A 17626-nucleotide genomic window follows, 5' to 3' on the forward strand; every position below is an offset into this window, starting at 1 on the left:
TATAGAATTGTTTCTGATAGAGATTGTCCAAGTCTTGATGATTTTGAGCTATGACTTTACGAAAGGATCATTGCATAAAATGTTAGAATCTAGCATATTCTATGATAAGGATTGGGAGTTGTGAAATGAGTATGATTAGAAATGTGTTCATTTGATCTATTTCACAAAGTAACGATCATAGGTAAACATAGTGTGCATGCTAAGAGCATGGGACAATTGTTATTATAGTTCAAGTAAGAAGTTGATTACCCAAAACAACAAATAATGAGTAATCAATATGGTGATTAAATAAAATGTTTTATTTATACCCAAAGTTTGGGGCCATATGGGATTAGTATTATTCTTGTGTTTCAGTTTGCATTTTTTGAATTCCCGAATAATAGGATTATTCAAACTCTCCACAGTCACTCATTCTTTGGAAGTAGGGACGAAAGAAAACTATCATGAATTTGATTGTAGATTGTCTAAAGTGTTTTAGACATAGCAAGAGTTTGCTGCAAGGTTCATGAGTGCTGCTATAAGAATAGAGTATTGGAATAAACCCACGCTCACTTGGATCACATCAAGGATTGTATCACGAGTGATTGGTAAGAAGATAATATCTTCTATTCTTGAAACCGAGATGTGTAAGTTGTATCTTGCGAATCGGTTACACATTGATAATATGTAAACGCACCAGTAACTTGGTGTTATAAAACATATTGTTGTGTGCGATTCGGTGGGTGAGTACAAGCCAGCATTGAGTCGAAGTTTATCCGTCCCTTTTACCCAAAGTAGGATAAAAGCAATACTTTTGGGCCCCTCGGTGATTTAGTGATGACACCTAAGCGCTTGGCCAAGCCGGGACTAATTTGATGTGTTCAATTGTAGTCTATTGTCAGTTGTCATAAATCGGAAAACGGGAAACAACACATAGACAGAGAAAATGATTTAAATCCATGTCTCAGTCTATACGATATCTAGAATGGAGGAATATATGATCACATATCTAAAGGACACGCTTCTAATATGATGAGAGTTGACAGCGGCTTTTGAAAGCTACGATTGCAAATTGGGATCTGAAGTCATATGCAGAATAATTATTAGACTTATCCAAGTAGGAGAGTGTTGGATTAGTTGTGACAGCCTTAAATTTATTCCGTCATTGTAACCCATTTCCGTTAATAAAACTTGTTTTTATTAAATTTTTCCATTAACATTTTTGATCATGTAAATTAAATTGGGACTTTTAATTTGACTTCATAAGTGTTGGAATGAATTAGAAACTCGGGAAACACCCTCAATATTCCCTTAAAGAGTTTTAGTTACAATCAAGTCAAATTACGACCATTTAATCGGGTAAGACCATAAGCCCCGTTTAACGCCGGTATTTGGTAGATTCCCACCTGGCCACAAACTCAAACCTATATAAGGGTTTAGTGATCATCAACTTGAACTTTTACCACTCTAGTCAGTCTCTCTCTACTCTCTCTCTCTTCAAGGCCCGATTCTTCCAAAAATCCGCAAGTTTTCGTCCCAAACTATAAGTTCTCTTACCCTATATTGTTCTATAGCTCATTTCATGTCAATATAGCATTAAAATCGTCCAAGAATGCAAAGAACAAGGAGTTTAGGCCCAAGAACATTCTTAGGCCGTAAACCCCTAAAAGGATGCCAAAATGCTCCCAAATCCCTTCCTTAGGCTTAGAAACTAGCTTAGAACTTAACCTTCAAGTGTTTTGGACCTTAAACAACAAGTTTGGAGGCTTGAATGAGGGTTTATGGCCCAAGAACATTCTTAGGCCGTAAACTCCCTCAAATGACGCAAAATGAGCCCTAAACCCCTTATTTAGCCTTAGACCTTAACCTAGAAACTTGTAGGAGTGAGCTTAGGAACACAAAAACGAAGGATGAAAGGTGTCCACGGGCTTACGGTCGTAAACCATGGTGTTCACGACGGTAAACTCCCAAGGAGTGGTCCAAGGACCGCAAACTCCAAGGGAGTACCCTATTAGACCCTAATCACTTCTCAAGCCTTGGAATTAACCTTAGAACCCTTCCTAGTGATGTAAGAGACCCTTAAGCACTCAAATACACTCCTCCCATGAGTTTACGGCCGTAAACGCATGGGGGCATTGGTCCCTATACCGCAAACTCTCCTAAGGCGGGTACTTAAGGAGGAAACTCCATAGTGAGGCCTTACACTCCTTCCATTCAACCCAATAGCCTCCTAGCACTTGACCAAAGCGTTTTTCTTCGCATTAGGACGTCTATACGTGTTAAATTAGTGTCTTAATCACTAATTATATGTTAACATATGTCTTCATATGTTACTAGGGTCATAAAGTGTGTTCGATTCTTCACTTGACACCAAACACTCAACCGACACTTCCATCTGATCCACTCGCTGCAGGTGAGTTCATACCCCTTAATTGACATTTCAAATGTTTCTAAATGTTTTTATGGGGGGGAATACAAGTTGAATACAACAAGTTATAGTATCAATCACATGTGATTTATAACTTGCTAACAAAAAAGGATTTTCTATACTTTTAACTGCCTTGTAAACAAAACTGTTTTAAATAACTATCAAACACATTTTATGTTAAACTATTATTAAACTATTATCAAATTATTTTTAACCCTCTTTTCTTTTAAAACCATATCTACACCAATATATTTATATAAGTAAGAGTTGAAGGTCTTAGGACTGATAGCTCACCTTACTTCCTGTTCTTGTTTGATTGTGGTCTTAGGGTATACTGTTATCTGTCTGACTATCATTGAATTCCTAGTTATATATCATATATATTTTTGTTAGATATGAAAGTCTTCACCTAATTCAATACCTTTGTAAATCAAAGGCATGTAATCTCACACTCTATTTAACTATAATAGGTATAGTTAAGACTACTGCTTATTACCCCTATCACAATGATGCCCACTATAATTACTACTATTACGAGATAATACATGTTAAAGAGAACACTCTATACACTATACTGAAAAGTTCATTATACAATAATACAAGAGAACAGATTGGTATCTGTGACAACCGTCAATTTTCAGTCAAGTCAAAGTCAACTGAACTCAACAAGTCAAGTCGTTCGACTCAATTTTCCCTTGCGTACTTGAGTTTACGATATGTAATCTCTAAACAACTCGCTATTCTAATGAAAGATCATGAGTCAAAAAGTACGTACATCTAGATCTCCTTAACCTAAAACTATGGTAAGTGATGAGCCAAATCGATAAAACAATGTTGCATACTCATCGGGAGAGTGTAAGATCCTTAAACAAGGCTTAACAGGGTTTACGGACCTTGCATGGCGAAGCCGGACACTCACATTTGTCACACACAAAACCTCTCTCAATCGTTATCACTCTATCTCTCTCTATTTTGAAATCTCTCCCAAATCTCTCTAAGTATGTGAAATCTCTTTCAAATATCTCTTTGTATGAGAAATCTCTCCAAGAATGTCAAATCTCTCCCAAATCTCTCTAAGTATGTGAAATCTCTCCCAAATATCTCTTTGTATGAGAAATCTCTCCAAGAATGTCAAATCTCTCCCAAATCTCTCTAAGTATGTGAAATCTCTCCCAAATATCTCTTTGTATGTGAAATCACTCCAAGAATGTCAAATCTCTCTCAAATCTCTCTAAGTATGTGAAATCTCTTCCAAATATCTCTTTGTATGAGAAATCTCTCCAAGAATGCCAAATCTCTCCCAAATCTCTCTAAGTATGTGAAATCTCTCCCAAATATCTCTTTGTATGTGAAATCTCTCCAAGAATGTTAAATCTCTCCCAAATCTCTCTAAGTATGTTAAATCTCTCCCAAATCTCTCTCAAAAGTTCCTTAAACTTTTTGTACTCTCTCTGGCCATCCCGACCCTTAACTGGGTCGAAAACCGCTTAAATCGGGGCAAAAACGGACAAAAAGGGCTTAAGGACCCGAAACCCCTCTTAAGGACCCGAAACCCCTCTTAGGGCCGAAAGTCCTCTTAGGGACCGAAGGCTGCTGAACCGAACCCGAAGGCTGCTGAACCGAACCCGAAGGGTCCTTTCAGGACCGAACCTCGCACATGCCCGAGCCCGAAGTCGCTGTTCACTTCGGTCTATTTCGCTTCTGCTGACTTCAGACCGAACCTGTTCTTCGCTTCCTACTGTCTCGCCTCGCTTCGGACCCAACACCAGAAGAGACCGAGCCTCCGGCCCAATCCAAGAAGCCTCGCTGTAATGCCTTTTCTTCCCGGTTTTCGACTACGAGTTCATTTTAGCTTCGTTTTTAATTATTTTAATGCAGGATTTTCACCTAAAACTTTATTTTAACATATAAGGACCCTTAATTAATGATTAATCACGTTTTTAAGGATAAAACCTTATCCAAGAATACTGGGTGAAGTACAAAGGTTGAGTGTTGACTTATCTTTGTATTATGACACAAGCAAGCCCCATACCCACTCCATGACTAACCCACACTCCTCCCCACCATACCTTGTCACTTCCTTGTACTTTTTACCTCTCTCACAAGCCATCCCCACGTTTCTAGAACTGGTCAATCAACCTCTCTCCTCATTTTCTTTTACTTGCTCTCATATCACCAAAAATCAAACACAACTTTTCTCTTAAACTTTTTCTCTCTATTTTCAAGACTCCAAGGCTGATCTTCAAGCTTTATTCTTCTCTTGGTAAGTATAATTCATCCTCTCTATGATTATTGCACTTCCTTCTTTCTCAAATCAATGATTCCTTACACAAACATCATCACATTCTTGTTAGATCTTCGAATCTTCAAGTGTTCTTGAGTTGGACACTTCTCTTCTTCAACACTCATCTACTGAAACTACTCAAGGTGAGTTCATACCCCTACATTTTCATGTTTTCTCAAGTTTTAGGGGGGGGGGGTGGGGGGAATACAAGTTAAAACACCAAGAACATAACTAAAATTTTCTAACAGCTTTCATCAGAAAAGTTGGACTCCATTCACGGACAGTTTTGGACACCTTAAACATTTTTTTTCAAAAGTGTTTTAGGTGTAAGTAGTACAAGTTCTTAGCTTTAAAATTACTACTTGCACATCTCCATACGATTTTGCTACAATTTATGGTAATTTTTACAAATCTGCCTATTATTTCAAACACCAATCCGGACCAGTCTGTGATTATGGACTTTTTCACCCAAGTTGGAGGTCATTAAAAATCTTGATAAAAATTATGAGTAGACTAGACACATTTTGAGAACTCTCAGAATTTACGGATTTATTTTTCGACTTTGTATGATTTTTCTATGACTTTTCTAAAACAGCGCAGAAAGGTTAAATTTAGTTAACAGTATATAACCTTCATAACACTTTGTATTATATTGAGCAAAGTGTATAACAATAAGTTTTAAATATTGAATGTGTTTCCTTGTTAGTTTATCATCATAAACTGAAACTTACTCATTCATGATAAGATTATTCATTCACTTAGAACACGTATATTAAACTATAATGAGCATAGTTTATGGATTCATAACATTAAGGCATTTTCATAAAAGAATTCTTATACATTACAAACGTTTTGGATAAACCATAATAGGTATAGTTTATTTATCATTTACTTCCCAAACTTATTTACCAATGGTTTTCATTTTAGTTCACGTAAATCTATTAATGAATAAATTTGTGAGTCATTCGCTTCAGGTTACTTCCAAAGTAACCAATTCAAAAAGTCCTGTAAATTGTAACCAGAGTCTCTTGTAGGGAGAACGTGACAGTTGTGTATAGATCTATATTGGGTTTGACAAACCCACACCTGAGCTGAATGCAACAGCTAGACCGGCAGGTCTGTGGTGACAAGTGTCATTTCAGTTTCGCGACTCCTGAAGAACGTCGCTATTACAAGGCCGTCTAAGTCAAGTATGGTTATGATTAGCTCACATGTGGTATTAACATATCATAAGATTTACAGGTTCTAACTTTAATTTAGCGAGTTATGTCGATTTAGCTCACTGAAATTACTTTAAGTATGGAAAAATAAAATATTTGTACGTCTTCATATCAAAAAGGGTTTTTACGCCAATTTGAAACCACTTTTATATCTTTAAGTATGACAAATACTTGTTCAATTTCGGTCCTGGTATTTAGGACCACATAACTTTTGTAAGGAAAATATTGGATTTTTCTTGGTAACATACATCTCTTTACAAAGATCGATTTTCAAACTCTTACTGTCAAAAGCTTATGAACTCACCAACCTTTGTATTGACACTTTTCAAAACTATTTGTATTCTCAGGAATTCAGTGAAACAGGAAATCAACAACGTTTTGAGGATGGGACGATAAATCGTCAAACAGTTCATTTTGTATCATAATGTAATTGACTCGAATCATGTAAACATATACTTTGGTGTAACTTTTTCAATTATATTTATGATGGTTGTATTTACTTTGAGCACTATTATACTCATTCTTGTGATACTCTACATGAAGTCCTCCACCCCCGGACGTTTCCGCCATCCTTGGTTTGAGGGTGTGACAGTATCAGAGCATTGTTTATAGTGAATCAAGTATATCAACCCATAAAGGATATAGGAACTATAAACACTTCGGGACTAAAACACTCTGACCAAGAATATATACTTTTAAATATTAAAATATTTAACTAAGTATATATATATATATATATACATCCATAAATACAAAGGATCCGTATCATACTAGAACTGAACAAAAGTATTAAGATTGTTGAGCAGCACAATTAGGCTTAGAGACATATAGTCACATCTGGGAGGATGTATCCTGATCAACTACATTTTACTAGAAGTGACTAGCATGTGCCTAAGAGTGATTGTGATGTTGCAACAAGTCTAAAAACTTAACAACACTACCACAAGAACGTTAGAACAAGAATACTATAGCAGTATTCTGCATTCTATTAGCTACATATGTGATAACTAAAACGGTCGTTATTAGTCGGGCAATAGCTGCTAAGTGGATACGCCACGGTTACATGTAACTAGGGCACTATAGGCTTAGAATATGTGACCTTCGCTTCATTTCCTATGCTTGTTTGATTGGGGATTTAGAGTTAGGGTCACTTATTCGAAGGTCTATCCTACTTCGGTTACATGTAATTGGTATGCACTATGCAAGTATTGGGTCGGCTAATAACGATCATCTTATAAGTATCTTAGATTAGCACGTCCATTAACCTTTCTTTCCCCATTCTCGCGTAGATAGCATGGCTGGCTTCCACCGTCCCGGCGATCCGTAGTATCCAAACCAAGGCATTGGAGGATGGCTCGATGAGGAGTCGCAAGATGATCACCCGATCCCTTTAGATGATCATCGTGCTGAAGGCTTTCCGGATAACTTTGACTCCGAACCAGAAGTCAACAACCTGCCCCTAGTAGCTCCAAACCCTAACCCCCGTCCAACATTTCGAGGTCCCACTCCCATGTGGGGAGTAACCTTGAACTGATGGAGCGATGAACAGGGTCAGCCTTTACCTTTCAACGGAGAGCAAAGCTTCTACAATATAAGAGAGGGAGGTTCGGCGGACCAAGTCTTGCCCATCATGGTCCGAAGGATTACCAGGAATGTCGAGCAAGGTCAAGCAGTCATTGGCAGAGTTGTGGAGGTTGACGCCAACTCTAACCTTAACAATGTTCGTATCCGCCAGCTGGAAGAAGCTATGGATAGGACTAGGAGGACCAATGAGGCTCTGCAACAGCAGCTAGCTGCATCCCGAGCTGAACTCAGGGAACTTCGGGCGTGTCAGAGAGCACAAGAACGACATCTACAAGAAGTTGTACGCCAACTGGCTGATCTGAGGGGTCACCCAATGGGTGTCCGTCGCTAGTAGAAGATGTCAAATCATCTTTCTTTTGTTTAAGAACTAGCCTTTTCTTTTCTATGCTCAGTAGAGCACTTGTCTGTAAACATTCCTAACTTTGTGAATACTTTACCTAGACTATTAGACTGCCAACCTATTCCCTTATGATTTGATGTAAGATCTATTGTTAGGTCACTTTTCCCGAACTCATATTACATCATTAATACCAGTAATATTGGCAGTTGCCTACTCTGTAGCTATGACCCTATCTGATAGTTGGACTATGTCAATTTAGCCCATAAAATGCTCACATCATATATGCAATTGATTCTTACTAGTGTCATCATCTCTATAAACTTTCAGAAAAAGATGCCTCCCCGTAAGCGCCCGAACAGAGGTAGACCTGCGACTCAAACTCCAACTCCACCACCCCCTCCTTCGCAGTTCGATCAGGTGTTGTTTCAAATAGCTGTAACCGCAGGTGTGATGGCAGCCACGGCCCAAATGAATTATGGCGATGCTAGAGGAGCCGGAATGGGCACCAACTCCAGACATGGTGAAATCCATCCACGTGCACAGGGGTGTACTTGTAAGGATATCATGAACTGCAAACCGGTGTTCTTTAATGGGACCGGAGGGATCCTTGCTCTGTCCCAATGGATCAAAAGAACCAAATCCATCTTCGAAATGTGCTCGTGCCCCGAGGAAAGTAAAATCAAGTTCGCTACTGCTACTTTCACCGAATGGGCCTTGACATGGTGGAATGGCCATGTCAAATCACTCTCCTTGGTAACAACCAACGCCATGGGCTGGGACACACTGAAGGACCTGTTAATGAGAGAGTACTGTCCTAGGGGTGAAATCCAAAAACTCGAGGAGGAACTCTGGAACCTCAAAATGAAGGGGACTGACTTAGTGGCTTATACGGCCAGGTTTTGCGACCTAGTAGCTATCTGTCCCAACATGATCCCTACTGAAAGCAAGAAGATAAAACGATACATCTGGGGTTTAGTGCCCCAGTATCAAGGGAACGTTCTATCATCATACCTTGCAACCTTTGACAGCGCCAAGGAATTGGCCCACAGGTTGATTGATCATGAAGTTCCTTCCACTCGATGAACAGCAACAACAACTGCCACTGCACCACCCAAATCAACCGACAACAAGAGGAAGCGTTGGGATCAGAAGACGGGCAAGAAAACTCAATCCTCTTCCAAAAACAAACAAATTGTGGCTGTCCATGCTACCACCACTCCTGCTGCCCCTGTACTAGCAATATCCTATGTTAGAAACCTACCCAAGTGCCCCAATTGCCCCTTCCATCATAACGGCCCCTGCCGTGAATTGCACTGTATAACTGGGACCGGAAGGGCCATACTGTCCAGTTTTGCAGATCCCAATCCAAACCTATCTCCCAAGTCCCCAGCTCGGGAGTGAGCCAGGCCTGCTATGGCTGCGGCGAGGTAGGTCATTTCAAGAAAAACTATCCGAAGACCGGGAATACGGGAGGAACAAGAAGACTACTCGATATTGACCAAAATGAAGCAGTAGTGGACCCTACAGTAGTCATAGGTATTTTCCTTCTTGACAACTCTTATGCTTGTATCTTATTCGATAGTGGAGCAGAAAGAAGTTTCATAAACCAAAACTTTAAACACTTACTTAAGCAATCCCCATAACCACTAAAAGAAACATTCGTCATACAAATGGCTAACTGAAAGACAGAGAGCTCTAACGAAATCTACATAGGTTGCACCCTCATACTAGATGATCATTCATTCCCAATCGACCTCATACCAGTATCGAACAAGAGTTTCGATGTCATTGTGGGCATGGACTAGTTGAGTCTCCATCGCGCTGATATCCTATGCTTCGACAAAGCCATCCGCCTAAATCTACCGAATAACAAAATTCTGTTAATCTATGGAGACAAACCCAGTACGAGTCTTCATATCATCTCGAGTATTCCAGCCCAGAAGTACTTACGTAAGGAATAGCGTGCCTTCCTCGCACACGTTGTCGACACGAGCCAGAAAACGAAAGATCTAAAAGACTTCCCCGTCGTATGCGACTTCCCCGACGTCTTTCCAGAGGAGCTACCAGGTTTATCTCCCAAACGTCAGGTTCAGTTTAGAATCGACCTAATCCCAGGAGCTACCCTCGTAGCTAAATCGCCCGAACGTCTAGCGCCTGCCGAGATGCAAGAACTGTCCGGTCAACTTAATGATCTGCTCAGCAAGGGCTTTATAAGACAAAGCTTCTCACCCTGGGGAGCACCGGTCTTGTTCGTAAAGAAGGACAGATCGTTCTGTATGTGCATCGACTACAGAGAACTCAATAAACTGACGGTCAAAAATCGCTACCCTCTTCCTCGTATAGACGACCTATTCGAAGGGGCGAGTTACTTTTTCAAAATTGATCTTAGGTACGGGTATCACCAGTTACAAGTGCTTGAGGAGGATGTCCTGAAAATAGCCTTCTGAACTCGTTACAGACACTAAGAGTTCGTAGTAATGCTGTTCGGACTGACCAATGTGCCCGCGATATTCATGGATTTAATGAATAGGGTGTGCCGTCCTTACTTGGATCAGTTTGTCATTGTCTTCATTGATGACATACTTGTCTATTCTCGGAGTAAGGAGGAGCATAGCGATCATCTACGACGAGCCCTAGAAACCCTACGATCAGAGAAGCTATATGCGAAGTTCTCGAAGTGCGAATTCTGGATCTGAAGAGTCGAAATCTTGGGACACGTGGTTAGAGAAGAAGGAATCCACATGGACCCATCCAAGATTAAAGCTATTGAGAACTGGTCAGCACCGAAGACGCCGACAAAAATTCGTCAATTTCTAGGCCTCGCTGGCTACTACCACAGATTCATTCAGAACTTCTCTAGGATCACGAAACCCTTACCACATTGACCTAGAAAGCATGACCTTTGATTGGGGAGAAAAATAGGAGAAGGCATTCTAGACCTCGAAACGAGTCTTATGCACCGCACCAATACTGTCCCTCCCTGAGGGGACAGAAGATTTTATGGTATACTGCGATGCATCCAATCAGGGGCTCGGTTGTGTCCTGATGCAACGGAGTAAGATCATCGCCTACACCTCGAGACAGCTGAAGACACATGAAGTTAACTACACCACACACGACCTCGAATTAGGAGCGGTTGTATTCGTTCTAAAGATCTGGAGGCACTACCTGTATGGTACGAAGAGCACGATATACACTGACAACAAAAGCCTCCAAAACATACTGAACCAGAATGAGCTCAATATGAGACAACGACGGTGGGTCAAGCTACTCAATGATTACGACTACGAGATTCGTTATCACCCGGGAAAAGCCAATGTAGTAGCAGACGCCCTAAGTCGAAAAGAACATTCTGGTCGAAAAGTCAAGTCATTAACAATGACTATCCATTCACATTTCTCCGCACAGATTAAGGAAGCTCGGCTCGAAGCGTTGAAACCTAAAAAAGTGGTGGGAGAATCCATGCGAGGAATGGATAAGAACTTGGAAGTCAAGGATGACGGAGCCTTATATCTGATGGACCGAATCTGGACACCGCGACACGGTGGCTTCAGAGACTTGGTCATGAAGGAAGCCTACAACACTCGATACTCCGTTCACCCAGGATCAGATAAGATGTATCTGGATCTTAAAAAGTCATACTGGTGGCCTAACATGAAAGCAGAGATTCCTACCTTCGTAAGTAAATGTCTTACTTGCGCGAAGGTCAAGGTCAAATACCAGAAGCCACCAGGTCCTCTACAGCAACCGGAGATACCAGAGTTGAAGTGGAAGCGGATCACTATGGATTTCATAACCAAGCTACCCAAGACAACAGGTGGACTTGATACCATATGGGTCATCGTCGACAGATTGACAAAGTCTGCACACTTCCTACCCATCAAAGAATCAGACAAGATGGAGAAAATCACAAGAACATACATTAAGGAGATCGTACGACTACATGGTGTCCCTATATCTATAATCTTCGATAGAGATAGCAGATTCACTTTGAGATTTTGGCAATCACTACAAAACGCCTTAGGGATAAGGCTAGACATGAGTATAGCCTACCACCTACAGACCGACAGACAAAGTGAGAGGACTATCCAAACCCTAGAGGATATGCTGCGAGCCTGTGTGATCGACTTTGGTAAAGAATGGGATACCCAGTTACCCCTTGTCGAGTTTTCCTACAATAACAACTATCACACGAGCATCAAGGAAGCTCCATTTGAAGCCCTCTACGGTCGAAAGTGCAGATCCCCTCTGTGCTGGGCTGAGGTGAGTGATACTCAGTTAGCTAAAGAACGAGTTCCTGACAGCACTCTCACGGGTCCGGAAATCATTCGAGAAACGACCAAGAAGATCGTGTAGATTCGCGAACAATTAAAAGCCGCTAGAGATCGACAGAAAAGCTACGCAAACAAACGACGAAAACCTTTGGAATTCCAGGTAGGAGACCGAGTCCTTTTGAAAGTCTCACCCTGGAAGGGCACAATACGCTTTGGAAAGTGTGGATAGCTGAATCCAAGGTACATAGGGCCTTTCAAGATTCTCGCTAGAATCGGCCCCGTATCTTACAAACTTAACCTACCCCAGGAACTCAGTAACATACACCTTACCTTCCACGTCTCAAACTTGAAAAAGTGCCTATCCGACGAGACTCTCGTTATTCCACTCGACGAGATCGAAATCAACGAGAGCCTCAACTTCGTGGAAGAACCTGTGGAGATTATGGACTGGGAGGTCAAACGATCGAAACAAAGCTGCATCCCAATTGTGAAGACTCGCTGGAACGCCAAGCAAGGACCAGCGTTCATTTGGGAGTGCGAGGACCAAATGAAACTCAAATACCCTCATCTCTTTGCTTAGTTGTATTTTAAAAACTTAGCTACTTAAATTCTAAATTTCGGGACGAAATTTCCTCTAACGTGGGGATGATGTGACAACCTTAAATTTATTCCATTACTGTAACCCATTTCCGTTAATAAAACTCGTTTTTATTAAAATTTTCTGTTAACATTTTTGATCATGTAAATTAAATTGGGACTTTTAATTTGACTTCATAAGTGTTGCAATGAATTAGAAACTCGGTAAACACCCTCAATATTCCCTTAAAAAGTTTTAGTTACAATCAAGTCAAATTACGACCATTTAATAGGGTAAGACCATAATCCCCTTTTAACACCGGTATCGGGTAGATTCCCACCTGGCCACAATCTCAAACCCTATATAAGGGTTGAGTGGTCATCAACTTGAATTTTTACTGCTCTAGTCACTCTCTCTCTCTACTCTCTCTCTTCAAGGCCCGATTCTTCCAAAAATTCGCAAGTTTTCTTCCCCAAACTGTAAGTTCTCTTACCCTAGATTGTTCTAAAGCTCATTTCATGTCAATATAACAATAAAATTGTCCAAGAATGCCAAGAACACGGAGTTTACGGACCAATAACCTTCTTAGGCCATAAACCCCTAAAAATTCGCAAGTTTTCTTCCCCAAACTGTAACCTTCTTTGAACGTAACCTTGAAGTGTTTTGGACCTTAAACAACAAGTTTGGAGGCTTGAATGAGGGTTTACGGCCCAAGAACCTTCTTAGGCCGTAAACTCCCTCAAATGATGCAAAAGGAGCCCTAAGCCCCTTATTTAGCCTTAGACCTTAACCTAGAAACTTGTAGGAGTGAGCTTAAGAACACAAAAATGAAGGATGAGAGGTGTCCAAGGGCTTACGGCCGTAAACCATGGTGTTCACGACTGTAAACTCCCAAGGAGTGGTCCAAGGACCGCAAACTCCAAGGAAGTACCCCTTTTAGACCCTAATCACTTCTCAAGCCATGGAATTAACCTTAGAACCCTTCCTAGTGATGTAAGAGACCCTTAAGCACTCAAATACACTCCACCCATGAGTTTACGGCCGTAAACTCATGGGGTAATTGGTCCCTCAACCGCAAACTCTCCTAAGGTGGGTAATTAAGGAGTAAACTCCATAGTGAGGCCTTACACTCCTTCCTTTCAACCCAATAGCCTCCTAGGACTTGACCACAGCGTTTTTCTTCGCATTAGGATGTCTATACGTGTTATATTAGTGTCTTAATCAATAATTATATGTAATCATATGTCTTCATATGTTACTAGGGTCATAAAGTGTGTTCAAGTCTTCACTTGACACTAAACACTGAACCGACACTTCCATCCGATCCACTCGCTGCAGGTGAGTTTATACCCCTTAATTGAGTTTTCAAATGTTTTTAAATTTTTTTATGGGGGGATACAAGTTGAATACAACAAGTTATAGTATCAATCACATGTGATTTATAACTTGCTAACAAAAAAGGATTTTCTATACTTTTAACTGCCGTGTAAACAAAAGTGTTTTAAATTACTATCAAACACATTTTATGTTAAACTGTTATTAAACTGTTATCAAATTATTTTTAAACCTCTTTTCTTTTAAAACTATATCTACACCAATATATTTATATAAGTAAGACTTGAAGGACTTAGTACTGATAGCTCGCCTTACTTCCTGTTCTTGTTTGATTGCGGTCTTAGGGTATACTGTTATCTGTTTGGCTGTTGTTGAATTCTTAGTTATATATCATATATATTTGTGTTAGATATGAAAATTTTCACCTAATTTAATACCTTTGTAAATCAAAGGCATGCAATCCCACACTCTATTTAACTATAATAGGTATAGTTAAGACTACGGCTCATTACCCCTATCACTATGTTGCCCACTATAATTACTACTATTACGAGATAATATATGTTAAAGACAACACTCTATAAATTATACTAAAAAGTTCATTATACAATAATACAAGAGAATACACGAATCCAGAATATGACACACTATTCCTCCATACGGCACCCTACTGTGTAAACACCGTGTAACCAAAGCTTCCCGGAGGGAAAGCAACCACTACATGTATAGATCTATACACGAAGGACTCTATTACATCTTGACTGCTAACTACAGTCCAAGCTGACTAGGCCCAGGGGTGACGAAACATCGCTACACTACGTATGACCAGGAAAGTCATCAGATACTTTATTATCATCCATATTGGTTACATGAGAAATCACATACATACCCAAGTTAACACACTAAGAATTAAAGGCTAAAAAACAACCTCCTGAAGTGAATATATATTTATATTACTAAATTAAAGCTTACAACACTACTATATCTAGCTGATAGTAAAGCTGATGAAATAAGATATTATCTAGCCGATAGTAAAGCTACTTAAACTCTCTGAACGTGAGCATGTGCGACCCCATCATGGTCGCCACACCAGTGCTCAACTCCAGAGCTTGAACCTCATCCATCCCCGGCACCTGAACTGCCGACTACTGGTCTCGAGCGTAAAACCACCATTCTGAAAACACATAATGACAAACGTTAGAATACAACTATAACCCAAGGAATCACATATATCACAACTTCCCTGGTCTCGTCTCAGCCTTCCTTGAATCAAGTACGGATCCTCTGCTTTCAGTAGTACGGGCCCATACTACCTTCCATATCCATCTGTACTTTCCTCAAGAACTTCCTTGACTCCACCAAGTCTCTTCTACTGCTTCTGCTCTCTGCTACTCTCATCTTAGGCTTGCCCTAGGGTAATCACCAACTCACTCTCCGCCATCAGCTACACAAGAAGTCCCCATTTTCTTCCCCTAACTAGCTCATGAATACTAATACATATTACTCAAACTAGATAATTCTTCAAACGAGAGATCCTACCCTACAATGGTTGGACTCAAGACCTTCCCCTCGAGCCCTTCCCTTTACTAGCTTAAGTACCCGAAACCAAAACTGAAACTATAAGCACGAAGCTTTGTGCGCTCCCCGAAACTACCACATGACACACAAAGCACTAATAGAAAATAACATAATTCTGAGACTCTTCCCAACTACATCGGGACGAATCCCGACATCGGCTTACCCGACATCGGACTCCTGTCTGGCATCGAGCTCACCTAGGCATTCGACCACATCGGGCATCGGGCTCACCCCAGCATCGGGTTGCCCTGGCATCGGGCTTACCTCGTCATATACTCAACATAACATCTATATCATAAACACATACCATAATCACGTAAACTGCATCGGGATTTCCCCGACATCGGATTGGAGTCCAAAACATATAACACATAAACTAGCATAATCCGGGCTTACCCCGAATACAAAATACATGGCATAATAACTAACATACGTCAGGCATGCCCTGACATTGGGCTTACCTCGGAACACATATCATATAACATAGTCACATATATTGCATCGGGCTTGCCCTACATTGGACCGGAGTCTGGAACATATGACACATAACACATAAACATGCATGAATCACAAAGACATCAAGCATACATAACTACTTCTCGGGACCGCACCGACATCGGACCGAAGTCCGGAACATACAAATTGCATCGGGATAACCCCGACATAGGGCTCACCCCAGCATACTCTACTACTTAAACGGGCTGGCCTTGGTGCCTTAGACTCGTTCCTACTGGAGGGAAACTCACCGTGTATGTCTAACTGCTGAAACTTTGAGTGCAAAATCCCTGCCTGCTACTCCGGCAACTGTCCGGCAGAAAAGATGGCAAATGAGGTTTCGAGTGAAATGTCAAGATCACTTATAGAGGATTAGGGTTTCGAGTGAAATGTTCTGGAGGTACTGGAGGATGGGGTGGAAGCCTCATAAGATGTTTAAATACTGTGCAAACCCTCCAGTTTAGGGTTTCACCCAGACATATCCTACTTCCCGAGTCTGACTTCCGACTCGCCGAGTAGGTCACTAAATCCCCCATTCCGGAGTCGATCCTACTCAACGAGTTGAGCCCCAAACTCGCCGAGTCCAAGAGTAAAATATGGAATTTGACTTGAATTTAAATGCGTACCTGAGACCGAGTGTTACAATTCTCCTCCACTTGTCTTAGACTTCGTCCTCGAAGTCTGTTGTCTTAGGAAACAACTCTGGGTAGTGTTCCCTCCTTTCCTCTTCGGGCTCCCATGTCCACTCCGAACCCTTTCGGTGCCTCCACTGGACTTTCACTAACTCTACCCTCTTGTTACTCAGCTCCTTCGTGTTGTGATCTAGAATAGCCACGGGTCTCTCGATGTAGTTCAGGCTATCGTCAACCTGAATATCCTCAAGAGGTATCACTGCTGAATCATCCACCAAGCACTTCCGCAACAGAGAAATGTGGAACGTGTTGTGGATCTGGCTGAGCACTGCTGGAAGGTCTAGAGAATATGCAACCGAACAACCCGGGCCAAAACCCTAAGTGGACCAATGCACCTGGGGCCCAGATTGCCCCATTTCCGAAACCTGATAACACCCTTCCAGGTTGTGACTTTCAGCAGGACCATGTCGCCCAACTGAAACTCCAAGTCCGAATGTCGTTGGTCGGCGTAACTCTTTTGCTGACTCTGAGCAGTCTAGATCCTGCTCCGAACTTGTTGAATCTGCTCCGTGGTCTTGAGTACAACCTCTGTACTCCCCATGACTTTCTGACTGACCTCACCCCGTCAAATTGGGGTCGTGCACTTCCTCCCGTAGAACATCTCAAAGGGAGGTCGGTCTATACTGGAGTGATACCTATTGTTATACGAAAATTACCCTAACAAAAGATACGTATCCCAACTACCACTGAAATCCAGCACACATGCCAGAAGCATTTCCTCGAGATCCTGAATCGTCCTCTCACTCTGCCCATCTGTGTGAGGGTGGAAAGCGGTGCTAAAATGGAGACGAGTACCCATCTCGTCGTGAAACCGCTTGCAAAATCTGGAAGTGAACCAGA

This window comes from Lactuca serriola, chromosome 4 (assembly GCF_051521515.1).
Source record: "Lactuca serriola cultivar US96UC23 chromosome 4, Lser_US96UC23_V15, whole genome shotgun sequence".
Classification (NCBI taxonomy): Eukaryota; Viridiplantae; Streptophyta; class Magnoliopsida; order Asterales; family Asteraceae; genus Lactuca; species Lactuca serriola.